Here is a 23418-nt window from a genome sequence, read left to right on the forward strand (position 1 = left end):
CACAGGGCTATAGAACTGCATACCCTTTGATCTGGCAATACCCACTGCTACATCTATAACCCAAAGACGTCCAGAAAAAGAGAAAAGGATCTATTGTAAACAAATATTTATGGCAGTTCTTTTTGTGGTAGTTAATAATTGGAGATCAAAGGGATGCCCATAAATGGGGAAATGGCTAAACAAGCTGTGGTATATGATTGTAATGGAATATTATTGTGCTATAAGAAATGACAAGCAGGATGATTTCAGAAAAACCTGGAAAGACTCACATGAGCTGATGCACAGTGAAGTGAATAGAACCAGGAGAAAGTTGTACACAGTAATAGCAATATTGTTCAATGAAGAATTGTGAATGACTTAGCTATTCTCAGCAATACAATGATCCAAGACAATCTCAAAGGACTAATGATGAAACATGCTGTCCACCTCCAAAGAAAGAATTGATATTGACTGCATACAGACAGAAGCATGCTATTTTCACTTTTTCATTTTTTTCTTTTATTTGACTCTTCTTGTACAAAATGACTAATATGGAAATGTTTTACATAATTGTACATGTATAACATATATACCATGAGAGGGGAGAGGGGAGGGATAGAATTTGGAACTCAAACTTTAAATAATATGTTTAAAATTTTAAAAAAGAAAAGGAGTTCCCTTTTATGCCTTCCTAGGACAAAGTGTTTAGTAATTTAGCCATCTGTGTTATGGGCTATAAAGTAGGAGAGCACAATTCAAGACTTGTGATGAGAACTACAAGACTGAAATACCTTCTGAAAGTTGTGGAGATACATATCCCCTGTTATCCCCATTTGCAACAGGACCAGCAGCATTGATAACAGCTGTAGAAACAATTGGGGACTTTATTCATAAAATAAAAGGCAAAATGCCAGATGGCAACCAACCAGAGGATGGAGAGGATTAAAATGTGCCCCTGAAAAAACTGGGAACATTTGTGTGCATGTGTGTGTGTGTGTGTGTGTGTGTGTGTGTGTGTGTTTGTGTGTTTGTTCGCACACCCCCATTGATCTTTGTTTCTGCAAAAATCTAGAAATCATTTTTGTTTTGTTTCTTGGTTGTGTGCTGATATGTATCCACACACAAGTATGTCTGTATATTTGCAACTTTAATCTGTACAGTGCAAAATCGAGCTTTTTATAAACCAGAAAGCTGATCTGTGGAGAAACCTGATTTTCTTAGAAGGAAGGTTGAAGAGCTGTTTAGGCTACTCTGTCATTTTTCTTGTCTCTCTTCATAATCTCTATGTAATCCAGAACCAGCCAGTAAAAGAAGAGAGCCTCTACTTCTTTAATTACTTCCTGTAAATTTGACAACTCCCTCTTCAGTCTCATTGGCTACTCGACTTATAAATCGGCTACTCTTTCAGGGACAGCATAATTGTTTGGGTATACTTACTTCCCTAGCTATATATCATGCCTATCAAAATTAAATGCTTCCAACATACCTTAGCAGCATTTTTCCATCCCACTTAGCTGATGTGCTTTCTGTTAAATTGTTTCTTTATTTCTTTGTTGGTAAATAATTAAAACTGTGATGTAAGCCCTGTTTTAAACAGAGGCATTTCTTTTCCAAAATCAAAGTTGAAGCCAAATGCAAATTTAAGGAAAATTAAAGACAAAGGAGACCCAAACTAATTCAAACTTTGTGATCACTCCAAGTAATTAATTGAATCTACTTAACCTTGCTCAACCCTGGATTCTTTGCAGCCCAGTATGAACGTGACACTCACTTGTTGAGGCTCTTCTGGGTGAAAAGGTTGAAAGGGTAAAAGCAATCTTATGAAAATTGTTGTTTTTTTTCCTGTTTAATTGAGAACAAAATATTCCATTACATAAACTAACATGTAGGAGAGCCATGTCTATCATTATGGGATTTAATTAGATTCCAAGCTTCTTCAAATCCAAATACTAGAATTTGCCACAGAACTTTCATTTTAAAATCCCCAATTTTTAAAATCAACCTTATATTTATGCAAAACTTTAAAGTTTGCACAGCACTTTATATATAGCATCTCATTTGAACCTTATCACAACCCTCTGAGATAGGTACTAATGCTATTATCACCCTTATTTTACAGATCAGAAAACTGAGGCTCAGACTGGTAAAAAGACTTATCACTGGTGATACAGCAGGTAAGTACCGGAGGCAGAATTTGAACCCAAGACCTCCTGTTGCCAAGTTCAGCAACCTATCCACTATACCACCCTACCTCCCAGTATTAAAGCAACTGTATCTACAAATAACACAGAATAACAAACCAGGGGCCTGGGAGGTAGGGGATTGTGACCAGTCTCCCAAGCAGTTCTCCAAGAACACAAGTTGCAGAGAAGTGGCTAATCTGAATTAAAAGAGTATATTTCCTCCCCAGAGTTCTTATTTTATCAGTGAAATCACAGATCCTGACAAAACGAACAAAACAAGTTTCTTCTTCATATTTTCTGCTGAAATAGATTTTTTATTGAGAAAGATTTTGAAAAATAAATTAAATGTGAAAGCACTGTGCATAACCTGGCTAGTTACCAGAATCATGACATTTTGAAAGGACCATCTTAATTCTATAGTCAATTTTTGTTGTTCAGTCATGTCTGACTTTTTATGACCCCATTTGGGGTTCTCTTGACAAAGATACTGAGGTGGTTTTCTATTAACTTCTTTAGCTCATTTTACATAATGAGGGAACTGGGGCAAACAGGGTTAAGTGACTTGCCCAGCATCATACAGCTATTGAGTATCTGTTCCTGCTGGCACTCTATCCAAATCAATATCTAAGCCTATACATACTACGTATACATTAAGGCTATGCTTTACCAAAAATCAAGGTATGGAGGATATTTGGCAGCAACCCAGTTAATTCAACTTAAAAAAAGATAACCAACTGTATAATTAGAGCATCAAATAGTAGATTTTTAATGGACTTTTCATTAACCAGTTTGACTTTGTTGTTCAAATCAACCAGCTTGCTAAATTTCTCTCTTCATTTTGTACTGTGTAGTGATTTTTAACGACCACTGTAAAATGAACCATTAAAAGTAAAGGTGACCATATGTTTAAACTTTCTACACTTTTGAGGTACTATTGCTGTTTCATATGAAAATGGATACTGAGGCTTTCTCATTTTATAACGTCTGTCTAGGATAGCTTTTCTGTACCTGTCTGGTTGTAAGCTTGTGGTTACAGATTAAAGGGAAGCTACCTGGAGGAGGAAAGGGGGGAAAAAAAAGAGAATAAAAAAAATTCACTCCTCTGTCCTCCACCTTTGGAACATGGGTGTTGCCACATCCAGTCACTCCTTCTGTCTACACACCATGTAGTTCCCTTGCTAGTCACCACTTTCAATTCCTTCCCTTTAAATCTATTTCTCTGGGCATGAGTAGGGTTCAGGGGAGAGCTGTTCCATGGAACATAAGGCTACATTTCCAATAGCCCAGTCTTGTCCCAGGCAGCAAAAGGAAGGAAAATCCTCAGACTCAGTTTATTTCTGCCTTTAGAGAAGTTTATTTTAAAAATTATTAATACATTGAGGCCATAAGATTCTCTCTCTCAGTTTGGTTCAGCCTCCACTCAGGAGAAAGCCTGGCCCTTTTAGTATGTCTGTTTACCAACAGCTAAATACAGTTTCTTCCTTCTGCAATGCCCCTGTTCACAATCAAGGCAATGCACAGATCAAAACCAGATAGATGGGGATTTATCTAGCTGGTAAGAGAAATTCAACCTATTGATACATAAATTTTAAAAGTAACTTTACAGAACAGAATAATTTTTGGAATTAGTTTTTTCCAAACCTGATCAGAAAGGAGGAAGAAGGAAGGGAAGACTGTATTTCAAAGTCTGGTACCTATTCTCCCCTCTGTAAGGTCATCAACGCTGAAAGTGAAGACAGCTGTAGCACCCCATCTCCTCCCTCTCTTGAAAATTCATGCCACACCAGTTAGCTGCTCCTCTCACTCTCTTGAGTGCTCAGTTCAGAAACTCCCCCCACTACTTATGCTTCAGTAGCCACACCCGGCCCAAAGTTTTCAAAAGCCTCAATCACTTCTAGAGTTGGAAGAAAAACACAATATATCCTACTACATCTCAAAGAAATCCACATAATTAGGCTCTGAACACACCTTCCCACCTGTAGGAGTTGATCTCAAAAGGTGTTTTCTTCTTTGCTTTCCTAATTTGTTTATTATATGACCTTTTATACCCAGACCATGTCTCCATTTGGAATTGTTTGTAGTATGTGGTGTGAGATGTTAATCTAAATATAATTTCTGTCCTAGCTTTCAAGGAATTTACATTGTAAGAGAGAGAGAGAGAGCGCACTTACAGGATAGTGATAGGCAGAGAAGGGAGTCCAAGAAAGCACAAAGATGATGAGTGGAACAATCAACTGACAGATTTTCCAGAGGCAAAGATAGTATTGAGATAGTATTTCAGAGCAAGAGATGTAAGTTGGGGAGAACAGTACTTGTACTGCCTGGGGTGGAAAACTATCTGGGTAAAATAATTGGACAACTAGGTGGTGCAGTGGATAGAGCACTGGGCTTAAAGTCAGGAAGACTCATCTTTGTGAGTTCAAATGTGACCTCAGATACTTACTAGCTTGTGTGGCCCTGGGCAAATCATTTAACCCTGTTTGCCTCAGTTACCTTATCTTTAAAATAAGCTGGAGAAGGAAATGGCAAACCACTCCAGTATCTTTGCCAAGAAAAGTTCAAACATGGTCATTAAAAAGTCAGCCACAACTGAACAACAATAAATGATTGATGACTTATGGTCCCTGAGATTTCAGAGTTTAGTGGCAGGGACCGTCTTTTGCATCTTTTTGTATCCCCAGTGCTTAGCACAGTGTCTGGCACATAGTAGGTGCTTAAATAAATGTTTATTGATTTATTGATTCCTAGGCCTGGTGTCTGGTGATCTCTTTTGGAAGGTGGAAAATGACTGGGGTGAAGATGAGGCTATATGGTCCCAGAAAGTCCCTTGTCAATTCACAAGAAGTTAGAGCATCTAATGCTGTTCTTCAATTTTTTTTAAAATTTTGATTCAGACTAATGATTTAATCAATGTGGGGAATCCCCTGTGTTCAAAATTTGTCCACCAATACACATAGCTGTCTAGGAGCAAGGAATGGCTAAATGTTTTGTTTCTAATCATGAAGGCAGTATGTGTCATAGACAGTTCTTGAACTCAGGTCTTCTTCTTGACCCCAAGGCTGGTCCTCTATGATGCCAAGCTGTCTCTAATTCTGCACCTTACAGGTGCTTTAGAAGTGATTTGAAAACATACACATGTCTTTTTATCTTCAATGGATCTATGATAATGTTGAGATGGGTGCCCCCTTCAGATTCCAGTCCATCCATATCTGACCATCCTGGGCAACTCGTGCCTATGTCCTCCTTATTTAGCTCAGAGGGGCCAACCAATATGTGGGTGGCCTTTCTTTAGTTCTTTTTACATTGCATGGATACCAGCTGTATGTATGAATGTACGCATGTATGTATATATATATATATGCATGTATGTATATATGTTTGTCTAGAAATGCATTTGTTGGATTGAATTGAATAATGAGATAAATAATACAAATAATAAGCTGAATAAAATGTCAGCATCTTGGCAGTCCATGAGAATTGTTATATGATACTTTATATATCTCTTACAATAGGAATTTTGAGTTGACCCTAGGCAGAAATATCTTGGTCTATAGCTCTTTTAAAGGATTAAATGACTCTTTATTTGGCATACATTTTCAAGAGCCACTACAGATAAAGACAGTATTTCAGTTCTAAACAAAGGAGAAAATAAAGTTATTTGGAATAACTTAAAAGACCATTCTTCTTGGCTGGTATGATTTTTTTTTTCTACCAGGAACTATAAAACTGGAACTATAGTTGATCCAATGATCATTGAATTCATTTCCTTGGAAGGCCCCCACTGGGATTAATAATGAAAAAAAATACTGGCAGTAAGTGACTGAAACTCAACCTTTGGTAGCATGTAGCTGCCAAGCTATGGTAGCATAGCTGCCAAATAGTCATCATTTGTAGCAATATTAATATTCATTCATGAACCCTCCTAGGGTTCCTTGCTGCTAACATGGCCTGGTGAATTTTTAAACTGCATGTTAGGACCATTTGAGTTGTTCAAGGGTGTCTATGTTTAAGGTAAAAGTAGGTCCTCATAAGCCTTCTTATGAGGGTCATTTTTCCTGTTTAGTTTCAGTACCTGACTAACTCCTCCATAGTTTTCTTTATTTGGTTTTTAGGAAACTGGAAACTAAAGGGGTGCTCATTATTTGGGGAATGGGTTAACATATTATGGAGTGTGAATGTAACTGAATACCCATGGTGCCATAAGAAATCATTGAGGGATGGATTTAGAGAATGCTTGTATTATTCATATCCTGGGAAGACAAATATGAAGTGATGCAGAATGAAATGAACAGAACCAAGAAAACAATTAATATTACAACAACAAAGTAAAAATGAGTAATTTTGAAAGACCAAAGAACTCTAACCAATGCAAAGATCAGTCATGATTTCAGAGGACCAGTGATTAAACATGTTACCCTCTTCCTAACAGAAAAGTGATGAACTAAATACGCAAAACAAGACATACATTTTTGTACATAACCAATGTGGGAATTTGTTTTGCTCTACTTTGTATATTTATTACAAGGGTTTCTTCCTTTGTTCTACCCCCCAAACAGGAGGCAGGTGAGTGGGGGTAGGGGTGGGGTGGGAGGCAGAAAAAATAAATGTTAGCTAATTGAAAACTAACAAAATCAAAAATATATAGTCTTAAACACATCCTAGGTATATAAAGCATGAAGGGGCTGGACAGGGATCCAGATATTGAAGTCATCCTTCCTCCTAATTTAACACCTTTCCTCCTTCTGCTCATATAGCCATCCATTTTCAAGTTCTCATAAAGTCTTTCTATCTTCTATCTTAGTATGTAAATAAATTATAATCAAGGCTGCATCTGACAAAACATATAACTCTATTTTGGAGATTAAGCAGAAAATACTTTGCATCTTATTATTTCTGAGTCAATCAGCTCCCCAAGATATCTTGAGACTTTATCCTAAGGATCTTATGTCTTTAAAATAACTCAGAAAATCCTACAAGGAGTGAATTTGCCTGTTGTTCTTATCCTGAAATTTAGCCTATGATTACCCTATTGTTATTTTAAAATATATGTATATTTGATAATAATAAGATAGTGTTAGTGATATAGAGGCATAATGTTTTAACTATGGAAGAATGACATATATTTTAACCTATATTTAAACTATATTAAATTATAGTTAGGCAGGTAAGTGGGGATGTGGATAGAATGCTGGACCTGGAATCCAGAAGACTTGAAATCAAATCTGGCCTCAGACACTTACTAGCTGTTTGACCTTGGGCAAGTCACTTGACTTCTCTGTACTTTAATTTCCTCATCTATAAAATGGGGATAATAGTAATACTTTTCTCCCAGAGTTGTTGCAGGGATCAGATGAGATACGTGTAAAAGTGTTTTGCAAATCTTAATGTACCATATAAACATAAGCTATTATTATTGATACAAACTCTTACACAAATTCACCTTGATTCAAATAATAAATACGCTTCTGAAAAGTTATATGCAAATAAAATTTCTGTAAAGTAAATCAGTCAGGCAATTACTCAACAAGCATTTATTAAGCATGTACTATGTTCCAGGCATTGAATTTGAGTTATATTTCAATGTATGAAGGAGAGCTCACTGTTTCAACAGATCCTGTGTTGAATCCTTTTATAGAGCAGAGATTCCTTTTGTAGTTTATGTTTTAAGTTCACATTTTTGCATGTCAATTTTTTAAAAGTGAGGCACAACTTTATTTTATTTTTGGCTAGGCAATGGGGTTAAGTGACTTGCCCAGGGTCACATAGTTAGAAAGTGTTTTGTGTCTGAGAGCAGATTCAAACTCAGGTCCTCCTGAATCCAGGGCTGGTGCTCTATCCATTGTGCCACCTAGCTGCCCCAGAGGCACAACTTTATAATGATGTTATTAGTACAATAAAGCCTTGATTCACTTGGAACTATCTAGGAATTGAGCTTTCTAGTGATTTGCATTTTCCTGGCAAACTCATGTTTGAATCCTCTTATTTAAAATCTTTGTACAGCCATTTTCAGTGGAATAGGTGAAGAGAGAGTAATAATGCCATTAGGTGGATCACATAGCTTCCATATTTTTTTAGTATGTTATCATTTTGGACATGTATTCGTGTCTTCCTATTTGTTCTGTCCAGACAGGACCTAGAGATTGCTTATAGCTCCAACAGCGTAGTCATAAATCCCATCTGTTGCTGATGAATTTTTTTTATTGTAGGATCATAGCTTTCGTGCTAGAAGAGAATTGAGTAATAATCTAGTTGTATCCTCTAATTATAGATGAGTAAACTGAAGCCCAGAGGAGGGGAATGATTTGCCAAAGGTTGCACAGGTAGTGAGTATGGCAGATTCCAGATTTTCATATAAAAAAATAGAGTTAGAAGGGCCCCAAGGATTGGGTAAATTGAATTCTTTTTTATTTATATATCTTCCAGTGTAGGCCTTGTTTAATTATTTCAGTTATATTGGGAAAACAAATGAATGAGTTGACATTGAAGATATGAAATTTTAATATAAAATATATTAAATGATGAACAGTTGTTAATTGATATTAGGATGAACAGATAGTATTATTTTAATAATTCCAAAGGAAATATAATATTGAATGCATGAATAAGAAACATTTTACTAGAGTAATAACATGCTTGTTATATGTGGTTCTTTAACTCTCTCTAGAATAATAATAATGGAATAATAATTTTTTTTTTATCCTCACTATTGTGGGAAGTAGAGAGGAGACTGGATGGGTATGGGAAGACGGTAGCAGAAACCATAACTGCAGAAGGCAGAATTCAATTAGGAAAAATCAATTTATAATTAAAAAAAAATATTAAATCCCTTGGTTCCTTAAAATACAATGTGTAAGGGGCAGCTAGGTGGCGCAATGAATAGAGCACCAGCTCTGGAGTCAGGAGGACCTGAGTTCAAGTATGGCCTCAGACACTTGATATTTACCAGGTGTGTGACCCTGGGGAAGTCATTTAACTCCAATTGCCCCACCCTCTCCACCACCCAAAAAATATACTGTATAAGAACTTAAAATAACTTTTCTTCCCTTCTCCTCTCCTCCTTCCCTGACCTCCCCTTCCTTTTCCACAAAGGTGTATCATGACCTTACCTGAGGATGTTCTACCCAAAGGAAGGTAAATTGTGATGGCTGAAACCTACCTAGTTATCTTGGGGTTCATTGGCTAGATTTCTATCTTAAAGACAGGCCTTAAACCATATTCACTCTGGTTGTCATTGATTGGCCAACAATAGGTCCCTGCCCAAACACCATACCTGTATTTCATCGCATAATCATTGTAGATTTATACAATTTTTGCAAAAAAGTGGGGTGCAACCATTATGTGAAGCTTTCATTTAAAAAAATCGTGCCGGTATTACTTAAAAATCATTTATTACTAAACTGTATCACTGGCAGACAAATCATACAGTTTAGCTAGCAAGGGAAAATACAAGTTTTACCATATCACATGACTTACCCACCCACTCCTTTTGCGCCTACAACTCAAACAAACCATACCAGTTGGCTTTTGGAAACATATTAACAATTTGCTTTCACTGAGAATTCTAGGCTCAATCCTCACAATACACAAGAGATAAATACATATCCATATGCTACTGCTGAATACATTGCTGCTCAGTTTACCTTTTAAGCAGCATGACAAACAGAATTATACCTTGGGATGATTACGCCATGAAAGGTTATAAACCAATTTTTGGACTAAAAAACAGGGTGTGACGATTATGTGGTGGCAGTGATTTCGGGGTGAAATACTTTTAGGCCCTCCTAGCACAGAGTGAATGTAAATGGTAATTGTTTCAATTTTGGCTAGAAATCCTAAGAGTCTTTCCCTCCCAGAGAGATTTTTTTTTTTTTTAATTAAAGGGGCCATGCCTTGATTCACTTTTTTTTTGTTTTGTTTTGTTTTGTTTTGTTTTTTGGGCTAGGCAATGGGGTTAAGTAACTTGCCCAGGGTCACACAGCTAGTAAGTGTTATGTGTCTGAGGCCGGATTTGAACTCAGGTCCTCCTGAATCCAGGGCCGGTGCTCTATCCACTGCGCCACCTAGCTGCCCTGATTCACTTCTTAATAAACAGGCTTATTCACTGAATGGGCATTGATTTACTCAAAGAGAGAACTCGGAAAGACTTTAGCTTAAAAAGGCCAAAGTCTCCCACTGTATCCTGGGCCATCTCCAGTCCTCCTGATCTATATCAGGCCACTGGAACCACATAGCTCTGGAAGAGAAAGTGAGGCTGGTGACTTTGCACAGCCTTCCCTCGCTCAAATCCAATTCAGTTGCTAGTTTGTTCAGTTGCTCTTTGAGAACAAAGGACAAACCACACGAGAAAGCCATTCTAGGCAGGGAGAATCAATCATTAAACATTTAATGAGTGGTCACTACAGGCACTATTCTAGGTGCTAGGGTACTATTACACAGGATAGTATAATGTACTATCTTCTGGGCCTTATTTTCCTCCTGTGTAAAATGAGGGGATAGACTAGTTGATTTCTAGGGTCCTTTCCCAGGTCTAAATCTACCATCTTGTGAAAATATGAGATTTAACTTATTGAAATTTGACCAGTAATGGTACTTGAAGGGAATTTAAATTCTTTTCTTGGGCTCCATAGCCCACATATAATCTGTCACATAATAACATCCTACGAACTTCATGATGTCAGGAAAAAAGTAGTGTTTATTGAATGGCTCTTTTACTGGGTACACAGAATTAGTATGGTATAGTAGATACTATATAGTAGATATAGTAGATGCTGGCCCTAGAGTCAGGAAGACCTGGATTCAAAAGACTACTTTTGATACTTACTGGCTGTAAAACTTTGAGTGTTACTCAACCTCAAAAAAAAAAAATCTTCAAGACTATGAGCTATAAGCCAGTTTGTTCTTTCCTGGTGGAGGGATTTCCCATCCTGATGAAAGCATAGTTTCTTGGCATTAAAACAAACAATTTTACTATCATCTTTTGTTTTTACATAATCATAATTTCCCAATATACCTTTCTCCCCTTTCCAGAGAGTTATCTTTTATAACAAAAAACAAAAAAGACAAAAGAAAAGATAAACAAAACTAAACAACATGATAAATAAATTCTACATGATATATGGTGTTCAACACCCATGGTACCCTACTTTTGCAAAGAAGGAAGGACCATTCTCATATTTTTTCTTTGAGATATTGGACATCATGATTTCACAGCATTTTTGTTGTTATTGTTCTTTCCATTTACATTGTTCTTGTCCTTGCATATATTGTTTTCTGGGTTCTTCTTACTACACTTTGCATCACTCCTTATAAGCCTTTCTACGCTTCTTTGTATTTTTCATATTCATAATATTCCATCTTATTATGGGTGTTATGGGAGGCTATATACAAATTAAAAGACTACTACCTAGGCTTGACTTTGCTCATTCATGCAGTGTCCTGAAGATAAAGCTAAAGTGATTGAGTCCTCAAGATTTTATCCCTTATGTTAATTTCACCCATGATGCAATTGGAAACTGGCAAAAGATGGCTGTGATGCTCCCTAGTGTCTAAACTGATGAGTTTGGAATACCAATTGTAAACCCTCCTCTCTGACACTTAAGGGGCAATGGGAAGACAAAAAAATCAAAGGAAGTATTGTTTGCCGTAGGTGGCTCCTTTCCTCACTACCCCCTTCATTTGACTAAGTGGATCCCTTCTTTCTCTTCATTTAATGCCAAAAAAGGAAGTCCAGCTTATTCTCATCTGGACCAGTGGCTGTGTAAATCATAGCCACGAGCCTGCCTGGAGAACAGCTTGCATTGCATGCATTTTGTAAGCTTTGGTGATTGTAGAATCTGCTCCAGATTTCCAGTGTCATAGGCAAAAGAATTTATATGGCTCCAGGCCAAGATTTTAAAACGTGTGATGTCGGTGCACTCATTATCATCAATGAAAAGACATTTCCCTGAGTGAGAGGGGCATATTCTGTTTCTCCATAAGTTCCCTGGCGAGTATCTCTTCCAGTCACACTGGTATAACAATCTGGACTTCTAATATTCTAAGCAACATGATCTACAAATTATTTTAGTTATATGACTTATGATAATTTGAAATAAGTATTTATTGTCAAGAGCCCATGATGGAGCACTGAAATCTGAAACATACCAACTTTTAGATGATGGCTATTGTGTATCACAACTACATTGTTATGCCTTATAGAGAATCAGAAGAAGGCAGGATCTCCCTTATTTTTAAAATTAAATCTCTTTATCAGATAACCTAAACCTCCAAAGTCATATATCCTATTTTAATTAAGAAATTTCTGGTTGTGATCACTCTACAGAATTAAAATCCCAAATAAAATATGGGAAGAAGGGAGGTAAGGGGAGGTCATATAGTGTTACCTGATAAAAGGAGACAGTAATATTTAAAATGAGGTAAGTGTTACACCGATTTATGATGTATTTTCTCTTCAGGAAAAACCATAGTTTATCGTGGTGTCATTCAGCTTGAATAGTCAGCTATATATCTTGCTCTTTTTGAATGTAATCCTAGGTTGAAAGGAAAAGACTCTCAGAGATGTGATCTATAAGGCAGATCAAAAGCTTAAAGCAATTTTGTCTTGGTAGTTCAAATATATTTTTATTGAAACATATCTTGTTGTCAAGCATACATAAATATTATGTATCATTTCAAGAGGATAAGGGTAAAAAAATGGTTAAGTTTTGTTAAAAGAAAGGCATCTACTGATTTAAACATCCCTGTATAGATTGCAATCTACAGTTCCTTGATGTAATACTCATTTAAAAAATTTCATCTTTGGTAAATAGTGAATCTTTCATTGCATAATAATATAAAATTCATATTTTGCTCAAATATTTGACTTTGAATTTTTTCTTTGGATGCCAAGCAGCTAGCACAGTTCCTGGGACATAGTAGGTATTTGGTAAATGCTTGTGGAAGGAATAAATGAATTTAGAAGGATGTTTAAATTGGTAGATGACTATCTTATTCATGTTATAGAAAAGACAGATAAGCTGAAAATGTCAGGGTTGCTAAACTGTACTGTAAAATAATAATGCATTTCAAAAACAAAAACTATTTTGAAGTAGCAGGAAAAAAAAGATACTAATGTCTTGGAAAAGTAATTCAAGTTTAGCATCTTTATTCCATATGTTAGTATCATTGCTCCCTGCTATTGCTATACTAGTTTTTCCTAGTTTGCATTTGCTGGTTGTTTATTTCACATTTTTTAAACTTACAGTAGTATCAGAAATGTTCATATAATTTCTCAAAGCATGAAAACACTGTTTGAGCCTCCCAGTCAAAGTGATTTAGAATTATTTCACTGTTGAAAGATACATGCATTTGTCTTAATTTTTAGATTTCCCTGTCTTAGAAGCTAAGAAATGCAAATATTAAAATTTAATCTCAAATGATTGTTAATTTTTGCCAGTTTAAAAAGGTAACTTTTCAAAAGACAATTTTACTTGGAATGATGTGCTTACTGTTTTTGGAAAATTGGCTTTGTCAGCATTCTCCAGGCTGAGCCTTGAGCTAGTTTTATTAGAATTTGAAGGTAAGAACTGATTAGAGCTCTTAATACCAGTGCTTTGGGGATTTAATAACTCCAAAGAGATTAAATAAAAATGTAGCTTTCAGTGATAGTTAGAAATGAAAAGTGATGGTGGGGAGGGGGGAGCAAGAGGAAATTTGATTTGGAATTATTTTATTGCTCAGTTGGCACCTTTTTCCTCAATTATTTTCCTCTTTTGTTTCAAAGAATTTTGAAAAAAAAATGATGAGGGAAAATTGAAAATACTCAGGACTGGCTTGGGTTTTTTTTTTTTTAAATATAATCTTTTTTTTTTTTTTTAAATTCACCTTTTCATTTCCCTTACCAGAAAAGAATTACATCACTGCTTTTGTGGTTAAACTTTTTTTTTTTAAGTGTCAGTTCTGTGGATGGATTTTAGGATGGGTGGAGTTGAATATAGAAATTCAGATATTACTGCTTTGCTGCCATTTGTCTGTACTTTGATTTATCCATAAAAAAGAAGCAGAACATTGATACTATTGGTACCTTCTAGGTTTAGGGGATTAATCTAGGGGATTAAAGATAGCACAGCAGCTTCTTGGGCTTCCCACCTTTTTTTTTTTTTTTGGTTATAGGATCAATAAAATGATTGTAAGGATCTTAGAAAGTCACATATATACATATATATATATGTATATACTATTATTAAAAGCCAAAGGAATACATTTTCTCATCTGTATTCTCTGCTATATTAAAAGGTTTACACTAATGCCTACTTCATTTTTCATATCCTTTTCCCTTAAAACAGTAAGTTTAAGTTATAAACAGATGACAGATGTGTGTTGAGAAATGTACAGGTTACTTACTGTCTGTTCTGTCTGTTTAGCATTTTGACAAGGTTTTAGAAAGAGAAACCAATTGATGGCCTTCTTTCCTTTCTTCTTTCCTTTTTTTCTTCCTTCCTTTGTTCCTTCCTTCATTCCTTTGTTCCTTCCTTCCCTTCAACCAGACATTTAAAATTGAATGTGAATATTCACATGAATAAGAACTATTTTTTGAACACTAGCAATAAGCTGGAGGTGGAGTAAGTGCTATATTATTTTGATCTTAAAAACATCAGTTTTCTAAGGACACACACGTTACAAAGTTAAGCTGTTAACGTATGCTAACATATGCTAAGAACAGAGATATAATAATGATAATTATAATAGCTAACATTTATATAGTTCCACTAAGTGCTTTACAAACATTATCTCATTTGATCCTTACAACAACCCCAAGAAGTAGGTGCTATTGTCTTCATTTTTACAGCAGAGGAAACTGAGGCAGGCAGCGGTTAAGTGACTTGCCCAGGATCACACAGCTAATAAGTATCTGAGGCTGAATTTCAACTTAGGTCTTCCTTACTCCATTCTAGAAACTCTAGTGGATTAGCACTAGTGGATAGAGACCTGATCTTAGTTAAGTCAGGAAGAATTGGATTGAAGTCTTGCTTCTGACACTACGTGGCTGAGTGATTCCGGGCAAATCACTTTACCTCTCAAAATTCTAGGCAACTGTTAACAGGTGCTGATCTGCTTTGATACAGAGTTTCCTCTTAGGGCAGGGGTGGGGAGCCTGCAGCCTTCTAGGTCCTCAAATTCAGCCCTTGACTGAATCCAAACTTTTGTTCTGTGAAATTTGGATTCAGTCAAAGGGCTGCACTTGAGGACCTAGAGGACCACATGTGGCCTCGAGGTCACAGGTTCCCCACTCCTGTCCTAGAGAGTTCCCTACATCAATGAAATCACAAATAAAATTTAAATAATAAAGAACCCAATAATAAATATCTCAAATACGGGAATTTATTCATGAAATTTGATGCTGCACATACAGTAAAATATCATTAATACAGATTCTATCAATTATGAATTTCATAAGACCATAGATTTAGAACTGGAAAGGAAGTTAGAGGTCAGTTAGTCCAATCCATCACTTTACAGAAGAGGAAGCCGAGACTCAGAAAAGTGTGGTGACTTGTTCAAAATCATACATGTAGGAGTTTGCAGAGGTAAGATTCATATCCAAAACCTCAGATTCCAAAGCCATCAGTCTTTGCATTGCACCATATTATATAATTTGAGCTTATTTCATATTTGTATTGAGTCTGAAATAATTTCCCCATGTGTAAAATATTGGGTACATAATCCAATATGCAGGTGAATTCCAAATAAAATCATCAAAGCTCTCATAACTGGGACTTGAGAATTAAGGGTTCCTCCAGTGTGTGCTGTCTTTGAGGTGCTATGTTCATTCTCATACTCTAAGGGATCTCTGTTTATGATATATCACCCAGGCCCATTTGGAATTTAACTTTTTCACAAAACTCCTTTATTTGCTTTATTAATATCAACTGGTATCTCAGTTTAGAAAGTAGATGTATTTAAAAATCATAATATAATTCAGATTTAAGGAAGTCTTATTTTCCCCAGTCCCACTTTCATTTCCACATTTCAAAATAATGGCCATTCCCATTCAGCTTTTTCTTTCTCTTCTCTTGTTATCTGATTCATTCCTGGGGTCCAATGTACACATTAAGATTACTGCTTAGCAAATTCCTTCTGGGTCTTACAGAAAATTCTCTTGCAAGTCTGTCTCCTATATTTGGAATGGTATCTAGATTTAGAAGGCAAGCTTTATGCTTAAAGAAAACAAACAAACCATATGCTGCATATTGCAATTAGCAAGCAGTTTCAGACTTCTGATATTCTCCAAGTACAGGAAATTTTTTAGTCTAGTCATTAAAACAAACGAACAAATACACCAATGGTTTTCATGAATAAATTTGCCACACTAAATACCACAATGCAAAACTGAGTTCATGATTGAGTGACCATGGCACCTTTATTAATGATACCTATGTATTTCATTAGTCATTACAGATATGGTATTATAATCATCTTGGAGGTTAGAGATGCAATAATTCAGCAGAGATTTGCAAGTTTAACTCAGTCATAGTTCATGCAATAACCTTATCAATAATTACTCCCAGGAACTTATTTCTGAGAATTCATGTGCAATTAAAGTGGAGTTAACTCCTTCAGTGAAAGTAGCTCCTGATTTATTCCTGATGAATACCGTCTGTGAGATAGAAAAGGAAACCTGCCCCCCCCAAAAAGAATATACTGCAACAAGATTATGAAACTGCACCAAATGATTAATATTCCTTTTTCTTCTTTTTTTCCCTAAACAAATTGGATTCTGGATCATGTCTTCAAATAATGCTCATTCATGAATCATTTTACATCTTGCAATCATCAGATACTAAAAATGCAAGAGAAGCCAAGGATGTGATCGTGGACTAATGTACCTGAGGGAAGGATTAAGTCCTAACTCTGCCATCTCCACAAGCAATAAACCCCATGTGGACGCCAGCCTATTTTACTTCAAATGCCATTAGTTACACTAAATGTTCAAAGTAAATTATCATGATGTAACATAAGAATTTTTTTAAAAAGAAAGTTAAAGAACTTGTACTTCTGAACTCAATATGAGAAGTTTCTAAATAACCTTGAAGAATTAAAAAAAAAAAGGAACTTTAAGACAGGATTTCTTACTTATATTGTTATTAGCCTGAAAATAAGCTCACTATAGTGAAACAAAGACTTCTGAATCTGAAACATAAACATAAGGCTGAATTTTAGTCAAACAAGTATATGGGCTATTAGTGCATTTATTGTATTTTTCTCTAATAAGTAAGTTGTAAATCAGCATTCTAATTGCTTTGTTATTGTCTCACATATTTTTCCTGATCAGGGTTTGGTTGTTGGTTTTTTGTTTTGGGTTTTTGTTTTTTGGTTTTTGGTTTTTTTTGGAGATTTAAAAAAAATAATTGATGACTATTTCATGAAATAAGGCAGACAGTTTGGCTATTGAGTCTGTTCTGGAGTTAGGCATAACAACTAGAATAGATCAGCCTTTGTCATTTGTAATTCTGATCCTGTCTTATACTTTTTTCTTTCTTTTTTTTTTCTCTTTTGGCTGTTAAAAACTGAGTCTGCTGGTCTGTTAGATTGCTACAGCTCTTCCATCAGCAGACAGGCCTGTGAAAATCCTCAATAGCCTTCAATGTGGCTTGATGAATAGCAAGAGACCTCAGTGGAAATGTTGAACTCCTTTATGATTAAAAAGCAAACCTTTAATGTAGTTTTTGTTTACCATGTCATAAGTGCAGCATTGGAAGTTGCTGCCAAAGAGTCATTGGAACCGGGATCAGTACGGCAATGTCAGCCAGCCAGGGCTTTGAAAATGATTCAGTTCCTCTAGCCTTATGACTAAAATAATATCCAGTGGCTCCAGCCTCAAGCCTGGTTAATGCATCTGTCCAGAACACATAATTACCCGGTCATAACATTCCCCCGGCCACCAGCCAACAAACCAATCAGCATTTCTTCCTAACTCACTAGAATTTTTGCTGTGTCAAACTGTTTGATCTCTAGGTAGTAAAAATGCAAAAAATGGAAAGAAGCTCCACTGGAAGGTTTTAATTTAGCATAGTTTCTCATGGAAATTAAATTTGAAGAGAAACATGTTTTTGTTGACATGGCTGAAGTTGAGACTTTCATTCTGTAAGCTTCAGTGTATCTTGTCATTTGTCGTTCCTATATAAGCAACATTCTCTGGTATCACTTGGGTGGGGGAATATTTTAATGCTAAAAATGTTGGTGCATGGCCCTCTATTTCCTATTATAAATGGTTTTTGTTGCTCAAACATACACAAATACAACTGCAAAGGAACTCTCTTTTTGTATAACATAAATATACATGTGTGTGTATATAGACAGTGAAACCACTTGCATTACTTTCAAAGGAACAAGGAAGAAAAACATCTGTATATGCTATTCTGGTACTTTTAAAGATAATCATTAGACATATAATATATAGGGCAAAGTTAAAAAGCACTGAAGTTATGCTACATTAAATAAAACTCTCAAGTTTTCAGTGTTTTTAAAATGAGTATTGACTAAAATGTTTGAAAAGAAAATAATTCTTAGGAGAAAATATAAAGTGATAGTTATACATGTGAGATCTAAGTATATGAATGCCTAATGCAACATTTTTGAGTAAACTTTTTTTAATGAAGAAAATTTTTTTTTAATGAACAAAATTTCACTGACTCAAGGACAGTAATATATAATGAATGATGAACTGTGTACAAAACCCAGTAGCAAGTTAGGCTTTGTCAGAGTGTGTATATATGACAAATGTATTAAAATTGGGACTAAACTCTGGCCAAAGGCTGATGATCCAGATAAGGAAAGGAGAGAACCAGAGGTGGCGGAGGTTAGTTCACACTTCTGTGAATACTCCAGCACCCAACCCACAGGGGACTCCAAAACGCAGCTGTTCTGATTTAGGACATAGAGGATCTTGTCTCCAAGGTATAGGGTCCTAAGGATACTGGAACTCCACAACTCTGGCTTTTTTTTTCCTTTTCTTTTAAAGCAGAGCATTAGGAAGAAGGATGGGAAGGAAATCTTTTTTCCTTTTTCCCTTGCTCCTGGTCTGTAATCCAGGAGTTTTAGACCTTTGCTAAACATCTTTTATTCTAGAGTTCTCTGTACTTTCTCCTTATGATTCCATGAATGCCTGACCAAGCAGCAAATTCTTATCATGTGCGAGGTTAGCCTGGTTTACCAGCCAAGGTTTATGCCATTATACTTGAGGACATATACAAACATATCTAGCTGATTAAATGATGTCACTAGATCCTATTAGAGAACACAGATGATGCTAACGCCCAATGGGACTTTACCCCTGGACCTAACACTCAAGAGGAAGTTTGATAAGAAATTCCATTGTATTTAACAAGAACATTGATGTGCAAGGCTCTGTGGGAATAGGATGTTGCCCCTTCCCTAAAGGAAATTAGAATTTTCAGAAAAGATAAGATATAGAAACGAAATACATATATAATATGAAGTAGATGAAAACATTAGAAAGTCACAAAATAAGTATTATGAGCACCAGAGGAGGAAATATTGCTTCTAGATGGGGAATCAGAAAAAACTTCTTGGAGGAAGTAATGTTGAAGATTGTCAGAGTCTGAAGAAGGGACATATTTCAAGGAGAGGAAACAGTGTCACTAAGGCAGAGGAGAGAAAAAGTAGGTTCTTTTGAGGAATGGTGAATAGCTCAGTCTGGCTGCACTGTAGGGTATGTGAAAGGGAGTAGTAAGGGCAGCTAGGTGGCACAGTGGATAGAGCTCAGGCCTTGGAGTCAGGAGGACCTGAGTTTAAATCCAGCCTCAGATACTTGACACTTACTAGCTGTATGGCCCTGGGCAAGTCACTTAACCTTGACTGTGTCACCAAAAGAAAAAAAAAAGAAAGGGAGTAGTATAAACTAACCTTGGAATGGTAGGTTGAGGCCAGGTTATGGAGGGTTTTGAATGACAGGTCAAGGAATGTTCACTTTAGTAGGGGATAGGCAATTATTAAAGACATTGTGTCTATATTTGGTGATGTACAACCACATAAGTAGATGAAGCACCTCTCTCACTCTGTTCTCCTCCCTTTTGACCTTGCTGTGAGGATTGGTGGGAATTTGGCTGAGGTTGGTGACAAGAAGTAGGGAGAGGTACAGCTGAGGACAGGAAAATGAGCTGGCTATCATAGCACACACTTGTAATCTCTGCTTCTCTGGGAGGCTGAAGCTAGTGTATTGCCTGAGTTCTTGAGTTTGAGCTGCAGTAGAGTAGATCAGGTATTAAAGTTTGACAAAAATATGGTTAGCCCTCTGGAGCAGTGGGCCACTTGGCTGCTTAGGGAGGGGTGAATTAGCCCAGGAAAAATGAAGAAGGTTAAACCTTCTTTGCCAGTAAGTATTGGGATCAGGCCCATGAGTAGCCTAAGAAAGAAAGAAAGAAAGAAGAAAAATGAAAAGATGAATGGATGGAAGGATGGAGGAAAGGAGAGGAGGGAAGAAGAAAAAGAAAGAAAAGGAAGAAGAGAAAGACATAAAGGAAGGGGAGAAAGAAAGGAAGGAAGAAAAGAAGAAAGAAAGAAGGAAGGAAGGGAGGGAAGAAAAAAGAAAGAAAGGGAAAGAGGAGAAAGAAAGGGAAAGAAGAAGAAAAAGACAAAGGAAAGAGAGAAAGGGAGGAAGAAAGAAAGGAAGGAGTTTGGCATGCTAGGTTGAGGAAAGAAAATAATAAAAGAACAATAGTGGTTCTTGCTAGATCTGGCTGCTGAGTTCATTCACCCTTGTTGTGTTTTGTCCTTTGTTCTTGAAGAAGACCGTGACATCAGGAGATGATGACATGACTTGCAATTGACTTTGCTTTGAGTGAGGGAGGGCTGTGCAAGGTCACCAGCCTCACTTTCTCCTCCAGAACTATCTGGGTCCAGTAACCAGATATTCATCAGGATGACTGGAGGTGGCCCAGGATGCAATGGGAGACCCTGGCCCTTTTAAGCTAAGGTATTTTCAGGTTCTCACTTTGAGTGAGGGAATGCCCAGGATTGTAAATGTTAAACAAGAGAGATTTTAGTTTATTCTAGGAACAACTGAGAGAGTGAAGTAAACACAATTAAACCTACTGTGCTTCAGTTGTATTGCTTTAGAATCAATTAGAAGGATGATAGGGTCATAAATTTAGGGATGGAAGGGACTTAGATGTCATCCAGTTCAATTCCTCCATATTGCAGATGAAGAAACTGAGGCTCAAGGAGTTTATGTGACTTACCCAGGGTCACATAGGTAGTTGGAAGAGGCAGGGTTTGAACTTGGGTCCTTTGACTCCAAAGGACCTTTGGAGTTAGTTCCTGAACCACAGTGGGAGGTATGTGGGTGGAGAAGGGGCAGGAACAAGAGATACTATTGATTTAGAATGACTCTAAAGCCAAAAATATTCAGCAACTGATTGAATATTACAAGTAAAAGAGGTTGATGGTGGTGGTGACGATGATGATGAATTTCTATAGCCCTTTAAGGTCTGTATAATTCTCTCTCTCTCTCTCTCTCTCTCTCTCTCTCTCTCTCTCTCTCTCTCTCTCTCTCTCTCTCTGGCTTTCTCTTTGTGTGTGTGTGTGTGAGTGTGTGTGTATGTGTGTATACATATATATGTATATGTGTGAGTGTATATTATATATATATTATTATTTATATATATTCTTACTTATATGTATTCTTATGTATATATATATATATATATATATATATTTATTTATTTGAATCTCATAGCAACTGTTTGAGGTAGGTGCTATCCCAGTAATGATAATAACAGAGAATGACTAAGGCTGCTAGGTGGCGCAGTGGATAGAGCATTGGGCCTGGAATCAGAAGACTGGAGTTCAAACGTGGACTCAGACACTTCTTAGCTGTGTGACCCTGTGCAAGTCATCTAACACTGTTTGACTCAGTTTCCTCATTTGTAAAATGAGCTGAGAAGGAAATGGCAAACATCTTTGCTAAGAAAATCCTGTATGGGGTCATGATTGGATAGCTGAGGGCAGAATTGGTGGTCTGAGATTCCTGCCAGCAACCAGATAACAGAGAGCAGGGGAAGCAGCCACCATCCTGAGTTCTGTTTTTGTATTGGATTCCAAATTTCATTCTCCCATGCTTGTTGTAAGTCCCAGGTTCAGAATTCTCCTAGATATGAGTCTGTTCCTGATAACCAGTTCCTGATAACCTGATAACCTGTTCCTGATAACCAGTCCTGAAATTATGACTTGAATATGCTTTGGGAACTATTTTATTAGGTACTATTTCAATGGAGGGATTGAACTGTAACATTTCTTAGAATCACAGGGTCCAGACTGATTCTATGTCTCAGGAGATTTCTAGGGACTAGAGTTGCAGCAAGTTTACAGTTGCTGATAGATGCACGGTGTTCCAGCTCGTATGTACTGTTCATTTTTGTACTGATTCTATTCTCAGTTAATACTTCCTTTAGTTTCCAAACGTATCCTGGCATACCTAAATAGTAGTATATGGGACAATCACTTAACCACAAAAACATTTATACTACATTAACCTGTGGGCTATCTATTAGTGTCCAGACCTGAAGGTGAGATGAGAAGTTCATATACAGAATAACAACAACAACAACAACAACAGCTACCATTTTTACAGAGTTTTATGGGGCAGCTAGGTAGTGCAGTAGATAGAGTGCTGAGACTGGAGTCAGGAAGACTCATCTTCCTGAGTTCAAATCTAGCTTCAGACACTTACTAGCTCTGTGACCCTGGGCAAGTCACTTAACCCTGTTTGCCTCAGTTTCCTCATCTGTAAAATGAACTAGAGAAGGAAATTTTCTTTGCTAAGGAAACCCTACATAGGGTCACAAAGAGTTGGATGTAACTGAAACAAGAGAATGACAACAGACAGCATACAGAGTTTTACGTATATAAAGTGCTTTACAAATATTTCGCTTGATCCTCACAAAAACATTGGGAGGTAAGTGCTATTGTTAGCTTCATTTTACAGATGAGGGAACTGACACAGATAAAGGTTAAGTGACTTGCCCAGGGTCATATAGTCAGTAAGTGTCTGAGGAGGGATGTGATCTCTGGTCTTCCTCACTTCTGCTAGCTATAATTGATAATTTTGCCATCCAAAAAGTTGCCTACTTTGTACTTGTGAGGAGTAAAATTTTAAATGGCTTTGAGTTCAAAAGTGAAAATCATGTCTTCTCTTTGCAAACACATACATTCAAGTTCCGAAATGTTTACCTTACGCCTAGACTACTTCACTATCCCA

At 36.6% G+C, this 23418-nt stretch overlaps 1 long non-coding RNA gene across 2 annotated transcripts in view; it reads left to right on the forward strand.

Annotated features, from left to right (window-relative positions):
- Window positions 1-23418, forward strand: part of LOC114024573 — a 47585-nt gene that overhangs the window by 14187 nt on the left and 9980 nt on the right. The window contains exons 2-3 of one of the 2 annotated variants that reach the window (XR_003566917.1): window positions 2099-2153; window positions 16978-17071. This is a non-coding gene — a long non-coding RNA (uncharacterized LOC114024573). Of the gene's footprint in view, window positions 1-2098; window positions 2154-16977; window positions 17072-23418 lie in introns of those variants that run through there. The other variant, XR_003566916.1, reaches the window with a different exon arrangement.

This window comes from Vombatus ursinus, unplaced genomic scaffold, assembly GCF_900497805.2.
Source record: "Vombatus ursinus unplaced genomic scaffold, bare-nosed wombat genome assembly UNPS02014821.1, whole genome shotgun sequence".
In the NCBI taxonomy this organism is placed as follows: domain Eukaryota; kingdom Metazoa; phylum Chordata; class Mammalia; order Diprotodontia; family Vombatidae; genus Vombatus; species Vombatus ursinus.